This window comes from Neolamprologus brichardi, chromosome 17 (assembly GCF_056152115.1).
Source record: "Neolamprologus brichardi isolate AB-2024 chromosome 17, ASM5615211v1, whole genome shotgun sequence".
Lineage (NCBI taxonomy): Eukaryota > Metazoa > Chordata > Actinopteri > Cichliformes > Cichlidae > Neolamprologus > Neolamprologus brichardi.
In genome coordinates this window covers 38,691,448-38,703,007 of record NC_142120.1, presented here as the reverse complement: position 1 = coordinate 38,703,007, position 11,560 = coordinate 38,691,448, and the positions used below count along the sequence as shown (strand labels likewise).

At 44.0% G+C, this 11,560-nt stretch overlaps 1 long non-coding RNA gene across 2 annotated transcripts in view; it reads left to right on the top strand.

The window, feature by feature from the left end:
- Positions 1 to 3,296: 3,296 nt before the first annotated feature.
- LOC148098051 (uncharacterized) overlaps positions 3,297 to 11,560 on the top strand; it is a 41,934-nt gene continuing 33,670 nt past the window's right edge. For both annotated transcript variants that reach the window (XR_015716664.1, XR_015716663.1), the window contains exon 1: positions 3,297 to 3,538. This is a non-coding gene — a long non-coding RNA (uncharacterized LOC148098051). The remainder of the gene's footprint in view (positions 3,539 to 11,560) is intronic.

Sequence of the window (11,560 nt, the reverse complement as noted above, 5' to 3'; positions counted from 1 at the left end):
TGGAAAGGAAAAACTCAGTGCATCATGGGAATCCCCGGCAGCCTACATCTATTGCAGCATAACTAAAGGAGGATTCAGGGTCACCTGGTCCAGCCTTAACTATATGCTTTAGCAAAAAGGAAAGTTTTAAGCCTAATCTTAAAAGTAGAGATAGTGTCTGTCTCCCGAATCCAAACTGGAAGCTGGTTCCACAGAAGAGGGGCCTGAAAACTGAAGGCTCTCCCTCCCATTCTACTTTTAGATACTCTAGGAACAACAAGTAGGCCTGCAGAGCGGGAGCGAAGTGCTCTAATAGGGTGATATGGTACTACAAGGTCATTAAGATAAGATGGGGCCTGATTATTTAAGACCTTGTATGTGAGGAGCAGGATTTTGAATTCAATTCTGGATTTAACAGGAAGCCAATGAAGGGAAGCCAAAACAGGAGAAATCTGCTCTCTCTTTCTAGTCCCTGTCAGTACTCTTGCTGCAGCATTTTGGATTAGCTGAAGGCTTTTCAGTGAGTTTTTTGGACATCCTGATAATAATGAATTACAGTCGTCCAGCCTGGAAGTAATAAATGCATGAACTAGTTTTTCAGCGTCACTCTGAGACAGGATATTTCTAATTTTAGAGTTGTTGCGCAGATGGAAGAACGCAGTCTTACATATTTGTTTAATATGTGCGTTGAAGGACATATCCTGGTCAAAAATGACTCCAAGGTTCCTCACAGTGTTACTGGAGGCCAAGGTAATGCCATCCAGAGTAAGAATCTGGTTAGATACCATATTTCTAAGCTTTTCAGCGCCGAGTACAATGACCTCAGTTTTATCTGAGTTAAGAGGCAGAAAGTTAGTGGCCATCCAAATCTTTATGTCTTTAAGACATTCCTGCAGTTTCACTAATTGGTGTGTGTTATCTGGCTTCATGGACAGATAGAGCTGGGTGTCATCTGCATAGCAGTGAAAATGTATGCTATGTCTTCTAATGATGCTGCCTAAGGGAAGCATGTATAATGTAAACAGGATTGGTCCTAGCACTGAACCCTGTGGAACTCCATAATTAACCTCAGTGTGTGAAGAGGACTCTCCATTTACATGCACAAATTGGAGTCTATTAGATAGATATGATACAAACCACTGCAGTGCAATACCTGTAATACCTACAGCATGTTCTAATCGCTCTAATAGGATATTATGGTCAACAGTATCGAATGCTGCACTAAGGTCAAGAAGGAGAAGCACAGAGATGAGACCACTGTCAGAGGCCATAAGAAGATCATTTGAAATATAAAATAAAACCTGTCTTCCAATTCATTGTATGTGTGTGTGGTAGAAGTATCGGTTTTTGTACTCTGTATCGGCAAGTACTCAGATCCAAGTATCGGTATCGTATCGGTTTGAAAAAATTGGTATTGTTGCATCCCTAATATTTTCTTCTTCCTGCTTTACTGATAGAAAGTGTGGTTGGTTTGTCTGAAAGAACTAACTGTGGAAACTGTTGTACCAAGTGTGAAATAAATAAATAAATGAAATGAAAATGAAAGTTTAGAGTGGGCTTGTATGAGTGGGGGTGAATGAGGCATGTTGTATAGAGCGCTTTGAGTACTGCGGGAGAGTAGAAAAGCGCTATATAAGAATCAGTTCATTTACCATTTACTCTACAGGAAAGTGCAGAGCAGGCTGTATCTGCTGCGGAGACTCAGGTCTTTTGGAGTGAAGGGCCCACTCCTGAAGACCTATGACTCTGTGGTGGCCTCAGCTATCTTTCACGGTGTGGTCTGCTGGACAACCTCTTGTGGGAATTATATCATTTTTATATCATGTTTATTCTTTTATATCCTTTTTATTAAGCTTTGAGCAGTGGCAGTTGATGAAAACATTTATTCAATTTATTAAACATATAGTGTAATCATTTTATTACACACATTGCATATGTGCTCATGAGAGAGTTAAGCACTCAGTCCTGTGAAGGTCGTCGGAAGCTTCGTTCAGCGTGATGTCTGAACTGATATATTGTAGGAATGACTTGGAGTGCTGTGAATGAATGTGCAACATGCTTACATACACACAGACATTAAGTACAATTTCTAGGGTAAAGGTGAAGCACATCTTGCTCTGCTTGTCTCTGCTTAGCAACGAGTGACGCAGAAGGTGTTAAAGATAAGCATGCCATGAATAAGTCTACAGGAAACATCTGGAGAAGCCAGACAACCATATAGGGCAAAATGCTGTTGAACATGGAAACTTGTTTAACTGTCATTAATTATAACCTATGCATGTGATATTCTTTCTGACGCGAGAAGAGGCATGAACCCTGACATAATAAAACTATTCTGAAAGTATGTTTTGACGGGAGATCTGTGTTGACAATATTGAGCTGTGTATCTTCCCATACGTTTTGACGCACTTGGACCAGTGGTCGTTTGTCTCACACCTCTATCATGAATTGGGACACTCTCTACCGGGGGACAGGAAGAGACTGAACAGGCCAGCTCTGCTCTAGGATGCCCTCTGGACCCAGTGGAGGTGGTGAGTGACAGGAGAATGGTGGCTAAGCTGTCATCCCTGTTGGACAACATCTCCGACCCCATGCAGGAGACTCTAAAAGCACTGAGCAAGTCCTTCAGTGGCTGCGGCACCCACGATGTGGGATGGAGCGATTTTGCAGGTCTTTCCTCCCCACTGCTGTCAGACTCTACAACAAAGACTTCAACTGATCAATTTATTAATTGTATATAGCATTTGTATTCTATTTTATTCGATTGTATATAGTATTTTATTTTTATTTTATTCTATTCTATTGTGTACAGTATCTCATAAATATATTATTCCAGTTTTATTTCTCTAATTTCTCTGTGCAACTTTGCACTGTCCACTGCTGTAACAAAACAAATTTCCCACACGTGGGACTAATAAAGGTTATCTTATCTTATCTTATTTTATCTTGTCTTCTCTTATCACAAGAAGAAAGCTTTAAAAAATCACTATTATTTGATTATTAAAATGTCACTGTGCGTCTTGCTTTGTTTTTTTTTAAAAAACAACAAAAACGTAATTTTCTATTTTTCTCCCTTTTAATCGTTGTCTCTAAGTTATTTGTTATACATACTCTTCCACTTTATTATAATTTTGCACTACAATTGTACAACGTCTCCTCCATGTTTAATATTTGCTGTTATTGTTCCAGTTGAAATAAAGCTAGAGGGGAAAAAACAAAACAAAAAACAAACAATCAGCCAATCACGAGGTTTGCAGCTCGGCGATTGGCTGATTGAATGCATGATTGGAGCATGCACCTTAGATTTATTGCTCCGAACTAACAGACGTTTCCAGCCACTCTGTTTCGCTGTTTTTCTCAAAGGCTTTGCATTTGAAGAGGAACAAACAGCAGCTAGGGTGGAACATTTTCACCTGACACATACCTGACAGTAACTTTTCTCACTGGCAGAGCTGTTAGCGGACACGCCTGTGCAGCAAAGCTCCCGACCGGACAGAGAAGGGCGCTGGAGAAGCATGCGGGACTGCGGTCCACTAAACCCGGCGAGAAAGGGAAAGAAGTAGGAACCTTATTATTTATAAAGTTTTTATTGTCTGTGGGGGTTCTGGCAGTGTTAGCATAACCGCTGATATTTTTCACCTGTTAGGTAAGCTAACTTTTTTCTTTTTCGTCAGTCTGTGAGCAGAAACCAGATTTAACCAGTTTGAAGACACACATTTCACCTCTTAACTTTATTGTCCGTTGTTCTTTCGACACACGGTGCTTGTTTAGATTTTCTCCTAATTAAACCGCTGGTAACATGGATAAGTTTATGCACATAACAAAGTAATGTCATTGTAATACTACCGTCCTTAACTGTTAGTCACGGAAAGCAACGGTGAAAGCCCAGAGGCCTCTAGCTGAATTTGATCTCACATTTTGCTGCTAAATAAGATTATTACGCCTTAATACTCTGAACAGTCCCCAAACCTGACTTGGCCTGTATCTCACTGCTGTTAATGGAGACCAAAGGTCTTTCGCTCGCTAAATGTTGACTTCAAATTTGAGTCTGAGTTGCTGTTAATTTTTATCCTTCTGTTTTTAAACTGACATGTTAGTTTTAGTGTTATCAACAAAAAATGCATGTCCTGCTTCAGCAACAGTGAGTTAGAAGCTCCTCTCTTACTGGGTACTCCCGCTAGTGATGGGTCGTTCGCGAACGAAATGGCTCTTAGAGCCAAGTCTTTGAAGTGAACGACGCGAGCCGGCTCCTTATTGGGAGCCGTGAGGTTTTTTTTTTCTTTCTCTCACTCTCTCTCTCTCGCCCTTTTTTCCGCTAAACTCCGCAGGCGCGGCCTGTACTTTGCGCTGGGCAGAGGGGGGAGGGGCGTTAGTTACACTTGCAGTAGCACAGGAACAGAGCCAGAGAGAAAGTGAGCAGGGACAACAACGTCACATTAGAAAGGTATAGTAACTATCCACTATTTTCAGTTGCAGATGATAAAGGATTCAGAAATCATGCAGGCCCATATGACAGAGAATGTGCATCTTCTTTTTGTTTTAATATTTTAATTTATATTTAATTGTGTTGTGGTTTGCAGTGTTTTGTGTTGTTTCACGTTAAATTTGTTTAAAAGGAAAAAGCTTAAAATGTAAATAGTTAAACGTTTAAAATGTAAATAGTTGTTTTTTTGTATTATATGATTTATTTATTACATTTTACGTGGAGTGAATAAATAAAGTATATTTACGGTGGCCCTTAGAGACAAAGCACGTACAAACTCCAAAACACGTACAAATTCCTGAGCATGTACAAACTCCAAAACGCGTAAAAACTCAGACGCACTTACAAACCCCGAAGCATGTACAAACTCCAAAACACGTAAAAACTCAGAAGCACGTAAAAACTCAGAATCAAGTACAAAAGACAACAGAAGTGCTCCAGGATGCTAGGGCGCAGTGTTGAGCTTTTGTTACCTAGTGGCTACACAAGCCAGCAAGTACCAACGACCGGATTTGGTGTGTGGTAGTAACAGGTAAATGAACTTTTTTTTTAAATTATTTGAATAAATATGAGTGCTTGTCTATAAATACACAAACAATATACACATGCTTTCAATTGTGTAATTTAAGTGATCTGGGTAGCTCTGTTTTGGAAGTTCAGTTAATGCTAGAAATGTGTTTTGGAGTTTGTACGTACTTTTTGGAGTTTGTATATGCTTTAGAGTTTGTACGTGCTTTGTCTCTAGGGGCCATATATAAACATATATAAATAAAACCACTTTTTTTACATTAGTAATTCCTTTTCTGCATAAATTTATATTATTGTTAATGATTAAATAATTAAAGCAACAAAACAACCTGAAGAGCCGGTTCGGAGCCGAAAGAGCCGGCTCTTTTTAGTGAGCCGAGCCGAAAGAGCCAGATCTCTAAAAAGAGCCGGAAATCCCATCACTAACTCCCGCTATTCTGTTTTCAGTTGTCAATGTTTTTTGTCCCTCCAGATTTTCCACTTATTTCTGTGTTCCAAGGGCGTAGATTTGGTTTTGTCATTGGTGGGGACAGATGATTCAACCACCGAACCCTGCCCCGTTTCTTTGTTTTTCCTTTTTGTCTTCGCTTCTTCATAAAAAAAAAGAAAAAAAAGGAGAAATATACTTGCCTACATATGCTATTCTACATGCTTTTAAACCATTTAATTCATAGTTTAATATGTGAATTATATAATGTTAAATTACTATTAAACAAATGTATTTTATACTTTTGTTTACTTCAGCCATATTCCATATAAATCAGGTATCATACAAAAATAAAAATAGCTTCAAATACAGTCATGACAATAAAAGAATATGACTTTAAGGGCTTAACAACATTACTTCAGTAATATTACACCAACATCTCTTATATACATTAGCACTAAGGGAACACTGAATGACCTGGTGGGTTTTGTCCATAAAACTACTCATCTAAGATTACCACAAAGTAACAGATCTCTCAGCAAAATTATGCAACATTTTAGGCACACTATACAAACATGACTGATGAGTCACTCATCAGTCATGTTTGTAAGGTGAGTGCATTTTTAAAACAATTTGTGCAAACTGCACTACAAGGTGGAATATTTGCAAAATCATGGCTACCTCATGATATATTGTCTCAAAAATTAACCCTATGAATATGTCAGTACCATTAGGATGGAATTTTAACATTAGACGTATAATTTTAACAGCTTCTGTAAACTAATATCCTGGCTTACTCGAGGCTGCCGTTTTCTCTGACAGTTTCAATCAAAATTAGAAATGCTGCTCTGAGACTGAGAGAACTAATAGTGCTGCCTGTTGTGCAGTTAGTTTCCAAAACACGTTATTCATGGTTACATACAATTTTAAAATGATGTGGCCAAAATCTAGCATAGCCTGTAACGTTATTATGACGGACACATTTTATGAGTGAGCTTGACTTTAGGCGACTTACAGGTTTCTTTGAAAAATACTTTCTTATATCCAGGTTCTTCCTCTTTGCTGCCGTCCTCCTCTCCTCCTTGCAGGTCTTCGCAGTGCAGGCTTGCCGCTGCTAAAACTAAACAGAGCTCCCTGAATGGCAAAGCCAATCACATTGGCAATATTTGTTACATGAGGTAGGACTCCAGTAGAGAACGTAATTTAACTCTTTCTGCACCGCTGGTTGAATGAGACGGTGACAGATCGCTTTTTCCTTCTATCCGTTTTTTTTTTTCTTTACTCGAAGAGATCAAATTATTGGTGGGGAAAATTCAATAATCGCTGGGTATTGGTTGGGACATGTCCCTTCCGTCTATGCCAAATCTACGCCCTTGCTGTGTTCACATCCATTCTCATAGCTTTAGAAATGGCCCTCCAGGAATCTGCTGACGTGTGAGTCATTAAGGTAATGCTGTGATTATTATTCCTTAAAGTATAAGTATTCTCTCGCTGATAAATTTAAAAATGCGATTAAAAAGTATCTAGAAATGCACAGGAGGAATCGAGAGTGCTGAACAGACCAATCACAGCAGCTGTGATTTCCTGCTGAAATGTAATCCTGATTCTGATATTTCCGTTGACCAAACTGGGTTTAAAACAAGACATAGTGTGGAGCTGAAGTACTCTGTGTATTCTGTGTGTACTGTATATCCCTTATTTTAGGGTTGCACAGCAGGGTTTTCTAACATTCTGGTGTCCTTTTGTATCCGACCTGTCGTGCTCCATTCCTGCAGCCCTGTCAGTCCTAGATGGATTTAGTCTGGATATAAGCTAAATCAGAATCAGGTGTTTGCTGTTAACAGGCAAAAGAGTATCTGCCTGAAAATCTACAATTTACGATCTCTAACTCTGGGTTTTTGTGTCTTGCAGTGCATGTAGCTGACAAAATGATTAATCTTTATGAGAAAATTAAATATTACTCAGTGATGGTCCCTCCTAAAGCCTAGTTTGTCTGCTATGTATACCTTCTGATGATACTGCCTAAGAGAAGCATGTATAATGTAAACAGAATTGATTCTAGCACTGAACCCTGTGGAACTCCATAATTAACCTTACTGTGTGAAGAGGACTCTCCATTTACATGAACAAATTGGAGTTTATTAGATATGATACAAACCACTGCAGTACAAACCACCTACAGCGTGCTCTAATAGGATATTATGGTTGACAGTAATGCATGTTGCACTGAGGTCTAGCAGGACAAGCACAGAAATGAGTTTGTTGCTTTAATTAATTTATTATCAACAACAATATAAAATTATGCAAAAAATAAATTACTAATGTAAAAAAAAACGTGGTTTTATTTATATGTTTACATATAAATATATACGGTGGCCCTAGAGACAAAACACCTACAAACTCCAAAACACATTGCTAGTGTTAACTGACCTTCCAAAACAGAGCTACCTAGATCACTTAAATTACACAATTGAAAGCATATGTGGTTTGTGTATTTATACACGGGCACTCATAATTATTCAAATAATTTAAAAAAAAATGTTCGTTTACCTGTTATTCCCACACACCAAATCCAGTCGTGGGTACTTCTTGACTTGTGTAGCCATCCATCCATCTTCATCCGCTTTATCCGGGACCGGGTCGCGGGGGCAGCAGCCTAAGCAAAGAGGCCCAGACCTCCCTCTCCCCAGCCACCTCCTCCAGCTCATCCGGGGAAACACCAAGGCGTTCCCAGGCCAGCCGAGAGATATAATCTCTCCAGCGTGTCCTGGGTCTGCCCCGGGGCCTCCTCCCGGTGGGACATGCCTGGAACACCTCACCCAGGAGGCGCCCAGGGGGCATCCTTGTCAGATGCCCAAACCACCTCAGCTGGCTCCTTTCGATGTGGAGCAGCAGCGGCTCTACTCTGAGCCCCTCCCGGATAGCCGAACTTCTCACCCTATCTCTAAGGGAGATGCCAGCCACCCTTCGGAGGAAGCTCATTTCCGCCGCTTGTATCCGCGATCTCGTCCTTTCGGTCACTACCCACAGCTCGTGGCCATAGGTGAGGGTAGGGACGTAGATCGACCGGTAAATTGAGAGCTTCGCTTTTACACTCAGCTCCCTCTTCACCACGACGGACCGGTGCAGCGTCCGCATTACTGCAGTCGCAGCCCCAATCCGTCTGTCGATCTCCGGCTCCCTTCTCCCATCACTCGCGAACAAGACCCCGAGATACTTGAACTCCTCCACTTGGGGCAGGACCTCATCCCCGACCCGGAGTGGGCACTCCACCCTTTTCCGGCTGAGAACCATGGCCTCAGATTTGGAGGTGCTGATCCTCATTCCCGCTGCTTCACACTCGGCTGCGAACCGCTCCAGTGCGAGCTGGAGGCCCTCACCCGATGAAGCCAACAGAACCACATCATCCGCAAAGATCAGAGATGAGATCCTGAGGCCACCAAAGCGAAAGCCCTCCGCCACTTGGCTGCGCCTAGAAATCCTGTCCATAAAAATTATGAACAGAACCGGTGACAAAGGGCAGCCCTGGCGGAGCCCATCACCCACCGGGAACGAGTCCGACTTATTGCCGGCAATGCGAACCAAGCTCTTGCAACGGTTGTATAGGGATCGAATGGCCCGTAGCAATGGGCCAGACACCCCATACTCCCGCAACACCTCCCACAGGACACCCCGAGGGACACGGTCGAATGCCTTCTCCAAGTCCACAAAACACATGTAGACTGGTTGGGCAAACTCCCATGCACCCTCAAGTATCCTCGAGAGGATGAAGAGCTGGTCCAGTGTTCCGCGACCAGGACGAAAACCGCATTGTTCCTCCTGCATCAGAGGTTCGACTAGCGGACGAACTCTCCTTTCCAGCACCCTGGCATAGACTTTCCCGGGGAGGCTGAGGAGTGTGATCCCCCTGTAGTTGGAACACACCCTCCGGTCCCCCTTCTTAAAGATGGGGACCACCACCCCGGTCTGCCAATCCACGGGTACTGCCCCTGATCTTCACGCAACATTGCAGAGGCGTGTCAGCCAGGACAGCCCTACAACGTCCAGAGCCTTCAGGAACTCGGGGCGGACCTCATCAACACCAGGGGCTCTGCCACCAAGGAGTTGTTTAACTGCCTCAGTGACCTCGCCCCCAGAAATTGGCGGGTCATTCCCCTCATCCCCAGACTCTGCTTCCTCCTCGGAAGACGCGTCAGTGGGATTAAGGAGGTCCTCGAAGTATTCCTTCCACCGCCTGACAATTTTCTCAGTCGACGTCAGCAGCGCTCCACCAGCACTATACACAGTGCAGGTAGAGCACCGCTTTCCCCTCCTGAGACGCCTGACGGTTTGCCAGAACCTCTTCGAGGCAGTCCGAAAGTCTTTTTCCATGGCCTCTCCGAACTCCTCCCACACCCGAGTTTTTGCTTCAGCCACTGCCCGAGCCGCATTCCGCTTGGCCTGTCGATACCTGTCGGCTGCCTCCGGAGTCCCACAGGCTAACCAAGCCCGATAGGACTCCTTCTTCAGCCTGGTGGCTCCCTTCACCTCTGGTGTCCACCATTTGGTTCGGGGATTACCACCACGGCAGGCACCAACCACCTTGCGGCCGCAGCTCAATGCAGCAGCTTCGGCAATGGAGGCGCTGAACATGGTCCATTCGGACTCGATGTCCCCCGCCTCCCTCGGAATGCTGTTGAAGCTCTGCCGGAGGTGTGAGTTGAAGATCTCGCGGACTGGGGCCTCTGCTAGTCGTTCCCAGCACACCCTCACTACGCGTTTAGGTGCACCAGGTCTGTCCAGCGTCCTCCCCCGCCACCTGATCCAACTCACCACCAGGTGGTGATCAGTTGACAGCTCAGCTCCTCTCTTTACCCGAGTGTCCAGAACATATGGTCGCAGGTCTGGTGATACGATTACAAAATCGATCATCGACCTACGGCCTAGAGCGTCCTGGTGCCACGTGCACTTATGGACACTCTTATGTTCGAACAAGGTGTTCGTTATGGCCAAACTGTGATTAGCACAGAAGTCCAATAACAAAGCACCGCTCGGGTTCAGATCAGGGAGGCCGTTCCTCCCAATCACGCCCCTCCAGGTCTCGCTGTCGTTACCCACGTGAGCATTGAAGTCTCCCAGCAGGACAACAGAATCTCCAGGTGGAGCACCTTCCAGCACCCCCCCCCAGGGACTCTAAGAAGGCTGGGTACTCCGAACTGCCACTCGGCGCATAAGCGCAGATGACAGTCAGGACCCGTTCCCCGACCCTAAGGCGCAGGGAACAAACCCTCTCGTCCACCGGGAAAAACCCCAACGTACCGGCAGCAAGCCGAGGGGATATTAAAATACCCACCCCAGCCCGCCGCCTCTCACCAGGGGCAACTCCAGACTGAGACAGAGTCCAGCCCCTCTCCAGGAGACTGGTTCCAGAGCCCAAGCCGTGCGTAGAGGTGAGCCCGACTATATCTAGCCGGTACCTCTCAACCTCACGCACTAACTCAGGCTCCTTCCCCACCAGAGAGGTGACATTCCATGTCCCTATTGCCAGTCTTGGCAGCCGGGGGTCAGTCCGCCAGGGCCTCCGCTCCTGGCCGCCACCCGGCACACAATGCACCCGACCCCTATGGCGCCTCCTGCGGGTGGTGGGCCTGCGGGAGGATAGCCACTAAGTAACAAAAGCTCAACACTGCCCCCTAGCATCCTGGAGCACTTCCGTTGTGTTTCTGAGTTTGTACGTGTTTCGTCTCTAGAGGCCACTGTAAATATACGTTTATTTATTCACTCCACATAAAATGTAATAAATAAATCTTATATTACAAAAAACAACTATTTACATTTCAACTTTTAACTATTTAAATTTTCAGCTTTTTCCTTTTAAACAAATTTAAAGTGAAACAACACAAAACACTGCAAACCACAACACAATTAAATATAAATTAAAATATGAAAACAAAAAGAAGATGCACATTCTCTGTCATATAGGCCTGCATGAATAAACTTTCTGAATCCTGTATCATCTGCAACTGAAAATAGTTGTGGGCCATTACTATATCTTTCTAATGTGACAATGTTGTCTCTTGTTGTTGTCCCTGGCTCTCTTTCCCTCCAGCTGTTTCTGTGCCACTGTGAGTGTAACTACCGCCCCTCCCCCCTCTGCCCAGCGC